At 35.3% G+C, this 12,184-nt stretch overlaps 1 long non-coding RNA gene across 3 annotated transcripts in view; it reads right to left on the reverse strand.

Annotated features, from left to right (window-relative positions):
• LOC147917337 (uncharacterized) overlaps nucleotides 1-12,184 on the reverse strand; it is a 189,195-nt gene that overhangs the window by 102,322 nt on the left and 74,689 nt on the right. The window lies entirely within an intron of this gene.

Genomic DNA, 12,184 nt, shown 5'->3' on the forward strand with positions numbered 1-12,184 from the left:
CAAAAGTTTTTTTAAATCAATACAAAAGAAAAAAAAGGGAAAAAAAGAATAAGAACACACAGGATCAATAGAAAACAAATGGAAAAATAGTAGACAAACCTGAGAATATTAATAACAATAGTAAATGAAAATGATCCAATTACTCTAATTAAAAGGTAGAGCTTTTCAGAATGGATAAAAGGCAAAACTCAACTATATCCTGTCTTTAAGAAACACACGATAATTATAGATACACAGAAAGGTTAAAGTAAAACTAAAGAAAAACATATAGTGTGCAAAATACAAGTCATAAGACAAATGGAGTATCTATATTAATTACACACAAAGTTAGCTTCAGAATAAGGAATATTACTAGGTGTATAGAAGGAAATACCGTAATGATAAAAGATCAGTTAATTAAGAACATATAATATAACTAAATATTTGGGGAGATAGGTCAAGATTGCAGCGTAGCCAGACTCGGAACGCACCTCTTCCCACAGACACAATAGATCTACTACTCTTAGAACAATTACCTCTGAGAGAGAACTGAAAACTGGATGAGAGGAACCCCTGCAACAAGCCACAGTCCTGGCTGAGGTGGAAGAGGCAGAAATTCCCTTCTGGAGAGAAAAATAGCCACTTTGACAAGCCGCAGAGCTTCACAGCCGCCTGGAAGCAATCCAAAGGTATGCGGCCTTCCCTGGAGGAGTGGGTGCCCTGAGCAGGGGGATCATTGCCTCTATAAACATTTTTTGGACCCAGCACAACTGAGACAAGTGTCTTAAGACAACCTAACAACGATAGAGAATACTCCCAAAAAAGCTATTGGACAAAAGGAAAAAAAAAAAACAAACCCAGCTCTTAAATGGCCCACGTACAAATTCACTCAATTCGGAAAACAACTTAAAATCACTAGAAAGAAAGGTGCACAGCCATTTGGTGAAATGAGACTCACCTGATAGGCTCTGGGTGCCTCTCGGTGAGAGGTGAGACCCCTCCAGGGATGGAGATGTTGGCGGCAGCCATTTTTGTGACCTAGTGCAGGCTTGGTGACACAGATGCTGGTAGATGCCATTGGAGTTCTTCCCTTGCCCCAGCCCAGGGTCTGCCTCAGCCACTAGAACACAGATTTAATTCAGCTGAGCCAAGGTAGGCAGCCAGCCCTACGGACTGGCCCCACCCAACAGCAAGCCCTCAGGTAACTAGTGGGCCTGCATAGGCAAGGTGACTGGATTCACTGCAGCCAGGTGAGTGGGTCCACCTCTTCAGGACAGGGTGTGCTTAAGGAGTGGGTGGAGCGTGTGGGGCATTGGTGGGGTGTGTGGGGCCTCTGCAACGGGGTGACTGGGTCCGCTTCAGGGGGTTGGGGCACACGAACAAGGCAGGACGGTGTTGGCTGTGTGTGTGTGGCCCTGTGGGCTATGGGGCTTCTCAGCTGCAGAAGACTTGTGCTTCTCAATCAGCCACATAAGGGATAGACCCTACCTGCCAAAGCCTGAAACAATTGGTTGCTCCCTTGCTTGGGGCCAGCCCTACCCAGCTGCAATACTGAGAGAGCTGACAAGAGCCTCATAAGCTGGAGGCTTATAGCAATTGTAAACCCCTGAGCCCAACAACTAGCCACACTGGGGGCCTACTCACTTAACAGAAAAACTGCAACAGGAATATGCTATTAGATCTTGCAGCCAACGGTGCCAGGGCTCCCCGCACCCGATAAAGAGACTGAAGGGTCCGTAGCAGACACATGCAGCTAAGCATTACAAACAACTGGCCACAGGGGCAGCCCAGCCTCTCTGAGCACCTACAGTAAGAACAACCTTGCCACAACAGAAAGACACACATATCCCACATGGGAGTCACTCCTGGGACATTTGGAACTGGTGACGAGAGGGAAGCACACTGCTGGGCCTCATAAGCCATCCTCTTACATAAGGCCACCTCTCCAAGATCAGGAATGTAGCTGATCCACCTAATAAACAGGTAAAAACGTAGAGAAAGAGGCAAAATGAGGAGGCAAAGGAATACATTTCAAGTAAAGGAACAGGACAAAACCCCAGAAAAAGAACTAATTGAAACAGAAATGAGCAAGCTACCTGACAAAGAGTTCAAATAGAAAAAGTCATAAGAATGCTCACTGATCTTGGGAAAAGAATGGATGAAATCAGTGAGAATGTCAACAAAGAAATGGAAAAAATAAAAAAGAACCATTCAGAAATGAAGAAGACCATACTGGAAATGAAAAATTCACTAGAGGGACTCAAAACCAGAGTAGATGATACAGAAGAATGGATCAGTGAGCTGGACAAAAGATTAGAGGAAATGATCCAAGCTGAACAGCTAAAAGAAACATGAATTAAAAAGAACAAGGACAGTCTAAGGGACCTCTGGGACAACATCAAGTGCACAAGCATCCGTGTCATAGGTGTCCCAGAAGGAGAAGAGAGAGACAAAGGGGCAGAGAATCTATTTGAAGAAATAATAGCTGAAAACTTCCCTAACCTAAGGAAGGAAACAGACATCTGGGTACAGGAAGCACAGAGAGCACCAAAAAAGATAAACCCAAAGAGGCCCATACCAAGCCACATCATAATTAAAATCTCCAGAATTAAAGATAAAGAGAGAATCCTAAAAGCTGCAAGATAAAGGCAACAAGTGACACGCAAAGAAAATCCCATAAGGCTATCAGCTAACTTCTTAGCAGAAACCTTACACGCTAGAAGAGAGTGGCACGATATATTCAAAGTGCTGAAAGGAAAAAACCTACAGCCAAGAATACTCTACCCAGCAAGGTTATAATTCAGAATGGAAGGAGAGAGAAATACTTTCCCAGAGAAGCAAAAATTAAAGTTTATCACCAGGAAACCATTCCAAAAAGAAATGCTAAAGGGACTTATTTAAGGAGGAAAGAGAAGAATAAAAATACGAAAAAATTATCTATTTCCCTGATAAGTGTTTGTATACAAACACACAAAAAAGAGGTTAGATATGATATCAAAAACATAAAAAGTAGGAGGAAGGGAGTTAAAGAGTTGAGCTTTTAGAAAGAGGTCAAACTAAAGAGATCATCAACTTAATATAGATTGCTATATACATAGGTTTCTATATATAGAAACCTATAATAAATACAAAAAAAATAAACGGAAATGAACCCAAACATAATACTAAAGAAAGCCATCAAACCACAAGGGAAGAGAGCAAGACAAGAAGAAAGGAACAGAGAAGAACTGCTAAAATACCCAGAAAAAAGTAACAAAATGGCAGTAAATAAATACTTATCAATGCCTACTTTAAATGTCAATGGACTAAATGCTCCAATCAAAAGGCATAGGGTGGCTGATTGGATAAAAAAACAAGACCCATATATATGCTGCATACAAGAGACACACTTCAGACCTAAAGACACTCACAAACTGAAAGTGAAGAGATAGAAAAAGATACTCCATGCAAATGGCAATGAAAAGAAAGCTGGGGTAGCAATTCTCATATCAGAGAAAATAGACTTTAAAACAAAAACTGTAACAAGAGACAAAGAAGGGCACTACACAATGATCAAGGTAACAATCCAATAAGAGGATATAACACTCATAAATATCTATGCACTCAACATAGGAGCATCTAAATATATAAAGCAATTGGGCTGGCCCCGTGGCTTAGTGGTTAAGTGCCCGCGCTCCCCTGCTGGCGGCCCGGGTTCGGATCCCGGGTGTGCACCGACACACTGCTTCTCCGGCCATGCTGAGGCCACGTCCCACATACAGCAACTAGAAGGATGTGCAACTATGACATACAACTATCTACTGGGGCTTTGGGGGGAAAAATAAATAAATAAATCTTTAAAAAAATAAAAAAATAAATATATAAAGCAATTATTAACAGACATAAAAGGAAAAATAGACAGTAACACAATAATAGTAGGGGACTTTAACACTCCACTTACACCAATGGATAGATCATCCAAACAGGAGATCAATAAAGAAACATTGGCCTTAAATGACACACTAGAACAGATGGACCTAGTAGATATATACAGAACATTCCATCCAAAACCTGAAGAATACACATTGTTTGAAATACACATGGAACATTCTTCAGGACTGATCACATATGAAGCCACAAAATAAATCTCAATAAATTTAAGAAGACTGAAAAAATACCAAGCATCCTTTCTGACCACAACAATATGAAACTAGAAATCAACTACAGGAAGAAAATCAGAAAAGACACGAATATGTGCAGCTTAAACAAAATGCTACTGAAGAATGATTGGGTCAATGAAGAAATCAAAAAATACCTGGAGACAAATGAAAATGAAAATACGACATTCCAGAATTTATGGGATACAGCAAAATCTGTTCTAAGAGAGAAGTTTATAGCAATACAGGCCTATCTCAATAAATAAGAAAAATCTCAAATAAACAATCTTAACAGTGCATCTAAGGGAACTGGAAAAAGAAGAACAAATAAAGCCCAAAATCAGTAGAAGGAGGGAAATAATAAAAATCAGAGGAGAAATAAATAAAATAGAGACTAAAAAACAATAGAAAACAATAAATGAAACCAAGAGCTGGTTCTTTGAAAAGGTAAACAAAATTGACAAACCTTTAGCTAGAACCACCAAGAAAAAAAGAGAGAAGACTCAAATAAATAAAATCGGAAATGAAAGAGGAGAAATTACAAGAGACACTTCAGAAATATAAAAGATTATAAGAGAATACTACAAGAAGCTATATGCCAACAAATTGGATAATCTGGAAGAAATGGATAAATCCTTAGAACCTTCCAAAACTGAATCAAGAAGAAATAGAGAATTTGAATAGACCAATCACCACTAAGGAGATTGAAACAGTAATCAAAAACCTCCCCAAAAATAAAAGTCCAGGACCAGATGGCTTCCCTGGTGAATTCTACCAAACATTGAAAGAATACTTGATACCTATGCTTCTCAAACTCTTCCAAAAATTGAAGAGGGGGGAAGCTTCCTAACTCATTCTATGAAGTCATCATTACCCTGATACCAAAACTAGACAAGGACAACACAAAAAAAGAAAATTACAGGCCAATATCACTGATGAACATCGATGCAAAAAACCTCAACAAAATACTAGCAAATCAAATACAATAATACATTAAAAAGATCATACACCATGATCTAGTGGGATTTATTCCAGGTATGCAGGGGTGGTTCAGCATCCCCAAATCAATCAGTGTGATACACCACATTAACAAAATGAAGAATAAAAATCACATGATCATCTCAATAGATGCAGAGAAAGCATTTGACAAGATACAGCATCCATTTATGATAAAAACTCTGAATAAAATGGGTATAGAAGGAAAGTACCTCAACATAATAAAGGCCATATATGAGAAATCCACAGCTAATATCATTCTCATGGTGAAAAACTGAAAGCTATCCCTCTAAGAACGAGAGCCAAACAAGGATGCCCACTTTCACCACTCCTATTTAACATATTATTGGTAGTATTAGCCAGAGCAAGCAGGCAAGAAAAAGAAATAAAAGTGATCCAAACTGGAAAGGAAAAAGTGAAACTATCACTATTTGCAGATGACATGATTTCATATATAGATAAGCCTAAAGAATCCACCAAAAAACTTTTAGAAATAATAAATGAATATGGCAAAGTTGCAGGATACGAAATCAACATACAAAAATCAGTTGTGTTTCTATACACTAACAACGAAGTAGCAGAAGGAGAAATTAAGAATATAATCCCATTTACAATTGCAACAAAAAGAATAAAATACCTAGGAATAAACTTAACCAAAGAGGGGAAAGATCCTTACACTGAAAACTATAAACCATTGTTGAAAGAAAAGTGCGCATCAAGGGATGAATGGATAAAGAAGATGTGGTATATATACACAATGAATACTACTCAGCCATAAGAAACAATGAAATCCAGCCATTTGTGACATGGATGGACTTTGAGGGTATTATGCAAAGTGAAATAAGTCAGAGGGAGAAGGTCAAATACCAGATGATCTCACTCATAAGTAGAAGATAAAAACAACAACAAACACGTAGAGACAGAGATTGGATTGGTGGTTACCAGAGGGGACAGGGGGAGGGAGGAGGGCAAAAGGGATGATTAGGCACATGTGTGTGGTGATGGATTGTAATTCGTCTTTGTGTGGTGAACATGATGTAATCTATACAGAAATCGAAATACAATGAAGTACATCTAAAAAAAAACCTAAATGTTTACATATGGTGAAAAAATATATATGAATACGAATATAAGTATACTTGTATGTGTGTGTATATATATATATATATATGCGCATATAGCAAATACTACAGAAAAGAAGAAATAGACAATTTTGTGATTATATAGGAGATTAAACTCTCTTCTCAGTAATTGATACTACAAGTAGACAAAAATATCAATAAGGATATAGAAGACTTGAATTTAAAGTATAAAACAAAGAACTTATAAAACACTACATTCAGTAACAGCAGAATAAATATTATGTGTTATTGTACATAAAACATTCACCAATAGAGAACATATGCTGAGCCACAACAAAAGAAAACAATAACTTTTAAAATATTGAATTATAGAAAGCATATTCTCTGACCAAAATGGAATTATATTCGAAATAAACTACAACAAGAACAACTCCAAAGACTCCCTAAATTTGGAAATTTAGCAGCAGACATCAAAACACCCATGGTAGAAGGAGAAATCACATTAAATTTAGAAAATATTTTGAAAAGAATGATTATGAAATCACCACATGAAAATTTGTAGGACAAAGCTAAGACAATGCTTTGAGGAGAATTTTTAGCTTTAAATGATTATATAAGAAATGAATGAATTCCTAAAATCAATAATGTAAGCTTCTACCTTAAGAAATCATGATAGAAGAGAAAAAAATCTCAAAGTAAGTAGAAGGACACAAATAATTATGTTAATAGCAGAAAGCAATGAGCTAGACAGTGGGACAAATATAAAAAATCAATGAAACAAAAAGTTAGTTATTTGTTAAGAAGAATAAAATTGATAACTCTTTAACTACTGAGCAAGAAAAAAATAGAGACAAAAATTACCAATATCAAGAAGGAAAAATTGCCATCCTACAGAATCTATGGATGTTACAATGATATGAGGAATATTACAAATAATTAATATCAATAAATTCAACAAATTAAATGGAACAGACAAATGCCTGGAGAGACACAAGTTACTAAAATTGGCAAAAGAGAAACAGAAAATATAAATACCCTGTCACTATTAAAAAAAATTGAATTTATAATTAAAAAACTTTTCCACAAATAAAACCCTGGGACCACATGATTTCACTCGTGAATTCTATCAAATATTAAAGTAAGGGATTGTTCTAAACTTACACAAATGCTTTCAGAAAATAAAGGAGAAGAAAACACTTCTCAAGTCATTTGTGGATACCAGCGTTATTACCTTGATACATAATTCAGAAAAGGACATCCTTGATGCAAATATCAGTCAAGGGCATTATAAAAAAGGAAATACAGACCAATAACCCTTATGAATATAGATGCAGAAATCCACAGAAAAATACTGGCAAACACATCAAGGGAAAAACATTTAAAACACGTATATCATTCCCAAATGAGTTTTATCCCACGATCTGGACACTGCAAATTACAAAACATTCCTGAGGGAAATTGAAAAGGACCAGTAATTCCACTCCTAGGCACCTACCTGAACATTTATCTACGCAAATCCTCATACGTGAATGCTCATAGTAGCATTATTTGTAATAGCCAAAAAGTGAAAACAAACTAAATTTCCATCAATAGATGAATAGATAAATGTTGGTATATAATACAATATAAAACGACTCAGAAATAAGAAAATACTCAGAAGTAAAAGAAAAACTATTGACACGTGGAAGAGTTTGGATACATCTTCAAAACATTCTGATGTTTCGTGAGCAAATACAACCAGATCAAAAAAAAATACAAACTTCACGATTTCATTTGTATGAAATTCTGGAACAGTCATAACTACTCTAAGGTAATATAAATTAGATCTGTGGTTGCCTAATTCTGTGGTCGGGGAGATCGACAGCAAAGGGTAACAAGGGTACTCCTTGGGGTGATGGAAATGTTCACTATCTTGATTGTGATAGTGGTTACGCTAACGTATACATTTGTCAAAACTCATCAAAGTATATACATAAGATGTGTGCATTTTATTTTATGTTAACTATACATCAATAACGTTCATATTAGAAGAAGAAAATAACGAAATTACAGCCACGTGCAACATAACGATATTTCAGTCAAAAACGGACCCCATATATGATGGTTGTCCCATAAGCGTAATACCATATAATCCAGGTGTGTAGTAGGCTATACCATCTAGGTTTGTCTAAGCACACTCTATGAAGTTCGCACAGTGACAAAATCACCTAATGATGCATTTCTCAGAACATATCCCCGTCGTTAAGCCATACATGACTGTAGTTCATTTCTTTCTTTATTTTGGTAAATTATTAGAAAATATTTGAGGTAAAATTGTTGAGTAACCAGAGAACTTACCCATAAAAAAGATTCATCCTTTAAAAAAATCATACATGGAAAGTTGTTTACTATGATTTTATGTAAATAAAATCATTCGAGACATAATTACTAATAATGAAAAACTGGCTAATTGAATATGAAGAGGCGTTATGTTCCAAATTCTTTAATACACAGTTTCCTCGACATGTTATAAGCTTTTCTTGACATCTGAAACTCTGGGACTACATGAATTAGCTTTCCAAAGGGGATCGTCATGAATTCTAATGTTTGTATAGCCTTCACCAGCTCTGATTGGACATCCTTAAGTAAAATGATCATAAATTCTCACAAGGTAATATTTAGAAAAAATTAACAAATATATAAAGTCATCTAGATCCTTAATGGCTTTAGGGAAAACTAACCTAGTTTACGGACTGCTGTTTTAGAAATTAAACATTTAGATGTTTTATTCAGACATGATACATTCTAGAAAAGCAAGTTGATTTTTTTCTTTGAAGTTTATATATTTCAGCCCTTTCAATACCTAAATGAGGTTTATAGTACTAATATGCCTAACTTAAATGTATTTTTATGAACTTACCTATGTTAAATACATCTTTACATACAAAATCCTATATGTTTACACATACAGAAAATATCAACACGTGAAAAGCATTAAACATTTAATATAGTCATTCTGAGGAAGAGAACCATAAGCTAGATCTTGTTTTCTTAGGAGAAAAATATATAGTATGTTTTTAGCCAAACAATGAATTTTAAATAAACCTTCTAAGAGGTAGCAAATAAACAATGAAAACTAACACAACGTGAAACAGCGGAAATGGAATCTGACCAGCATTAATTGATAAGTCTAGAAGTTCTAAAAAGGTCATATTATAATTCTGAAAACAATTATCTTAAGAGGCCTTAATAACCAAAAGGCAATAAATCTATTGTGGCCACTCTCAGGAGTGTTCCCCTTCACCTTATTATTGAACTGTTAAAATAAAACACCGAAACTGTGCTGTAAGCTCAGTGACCCCTCCATCAGTTAACACAAATGCTTTGTGTTCTGAGGCAAGGTCAAAACTCCAAGTTAACCCAAGATCAAAAAGGTCTTGTGGCATAAGTAACATATAGCATGTAATTTTCAAAAAGGTTGTGACCTGACTCAATTATAAACAAGATATAAAAACGGATTTTTTATTTGCTTTCAAAATATTGTGTATTAATTTAAATACAGTGATTGAAATCTCTTTTCCCCCTGGAGTTTCACCCCATCTCAATTTTCAAAATTATCAGAAAACACTGACTCCACATAAATAAAATAGTACCTCCATTCTAGTGTGCTTATGCTTAATAAAAGCATTTTGATTGTAAACGAACATTTTTATTTAACTTTGGACTACTGATATTCATAGTCCATAATTCTACAGATAAGACATCACTAACTTCAAAAGTATCACACATTTGCAGAGAAAAAAAGGCCTTGACTATTCAGGGTTCACTTATTTACTAGTCTTGCTTACTCTGCGTGCCTTATTTAAAAAATATATATATATTATTTTCTCTCTTTCTCTGCATGAGATGTGTATCTTAGTAAGTTTATGCAAAGCTGATTACCTTTCATATTCAATTTAAGAAAAAATCTCCACAATATTTGTTTTTGGGCGATCTGACAATAGTACAATTTCTTTTCAACAGCAAAATGTTCAGTTCTGCTTTTACGCTTAAGTGAGAAACTATTTATGAAAATGCACAGTTTCATTTATAAAGTGATGTTTAAGATGTTAGATGAGTGAGCAAAAATGGACAAATTGTGCCTAAGGGGAGATTTTTCATACTCTGAAGCAAAATTAGCTAAAATTGAGATTTCATAAAACTTACCTTTATAAATATTAATATTGTATTTTTTCAGACCACTATTTTGCTTCCCTTTCTCAGATGTATCACACATATTATCATAATAATAATCTAAAAATAGAGTCAAAATTGGCTGGTAAAATTGCCTGTAGGCAGACATTATTGTGAAACTATAAAGAATGAAATGCTGAATCAGGGGATATGCGATAGTGTCTTCTAGAAATTAATTCCAGTTGAGACTTTGTGAAACCTTAATCACATAATCCTGACTTACCAAAAATCATTCTTAAAAAAATTTAGTGCTCAGGATAACTTCTGGGAATAAAATTTTATGATAATCTGTAAGAAAGTCAAAGCCAACAGAAGATGCACAAGCTCTTTCTTTCTGTGAGCCTCAAAAACTTTAATAATGGCTCCACAGACTGGAAAAGTAATTTGATTTCTTTATCCACTCAGTTTGTGGCCTCCGTTGAAACTGCTAGTTAATACCCATTGATATTCTTTTCATATCATCCATTTTGTTCACTGAGAAGAGCACTGGCAGAACCAATTTATCTCATATGGTTAACTGAAAAGCCTGGTTTCCATTTAGTTGGAAGATCAGAGATAGAGTGTCCACAGACCATGATAACATGTTTTACTTATGCTATATTATTTTATCACCTAGTTTTTTGTTAGGGAAAAATAAACCAAGTAAGAAATTAATTCTGTGCACATGAACAAGTGCTAAACTCAAAGGAAAATGAAAATATTAAATTGTCTAATATTCCTATAAGACTGATAAAAGTGTTTTTTCAGTCTCTCATATGGTTTGAACTATAGTGTTAAATATCAATTATCTCAATTTGACAACTTTACTCACATTGTTTTGCTAAACGATTATGATTCAGTGGTTTGATTGACTTTAAAAGATGCTTGGGTATTTTCAAAATGGCTGGCACTTTGAACACTTTTAGTAGATTTGTCATCTCTCAGAGTAGTTTACACGTATAAAGAAAGTTTGAATAAAAATTTTTTATTGAGAAGTAGGATCTCTTTAGTTCAACTGGAATGATTTTAAACTTCTGAAGGGTGAGAACCTCATCTTATGCAGTTGAATCTCCCTTGATGCCTAGCACAGTCTCTAGTATATATGGGGTACTCAATATGCTTTGCTTAATTTTATTAACTATAGGGAGATTACTTTGTCTGAGATATAATGCAATGAAATCTAGCTATAGCTTTCTTGAAGAACATGGTACGAAGCATTTTGTAGGCAAGGTGCTTGTGGAGAGTTTTTTCTGGCTAGAGTTGCAATGTTGCTGAGATATGGTTTGATGCCTAGTTTATACTGTTTCATTCAATAATGGTTTTTACTCTTGTATACTTTCACTTCATTTTTTTTTCTTTTTTGTTGAGGAAGATTAGCCTTGAGCTAACATCTGCGGCCAATCCTCTTGCTTTTGCTGAGGAAGATTGGCCCTGGGCTAACATCCATGCCTATCTTCCTCTACTTGATATGTGGGGTGCCTGCCACAGCATGGCTTGATAAGCAGTGCACAGGTTCATGCCAGCGATCTGAACTGGTGAACCCCAGGCCGCTGAAGCAGAGTGTGTGAAACCAACCACTACACCACTGGGCCAGCCATTCAATTTTTTTTATAGGGGTGATTCCTACTTTCCTCATTTCATAGAAGTTCTCTTTTTCTCTCTGTACATAAATCTTTAAAATTTTCATAGCATATGTATCTCATTTGTCTGAGAAGAAAAATGTAAGGAAGTAATTTATATCTACAAATATGTTAATATAATTTACAGATCATAAACACGAGCATGACTTTAAATATGCAA

The sequence above is a fragment of the Ceratotherium simum genome, chromosome 4 (genome assembly GCF_057802395.1).
Source record: "Ceratotherium simum simum isolate JZ-2026a chromosome 4, ASM5780239v1, whole genome shotgun sequence".
NCBI classification, from domain to species: domain Eukaryota; kingdom Metazoa; phylum Chordata; class Mammalia; order Perissodactyla; family Rhinocerotidae; genus Ceratotherium; species Ceratotherium simum.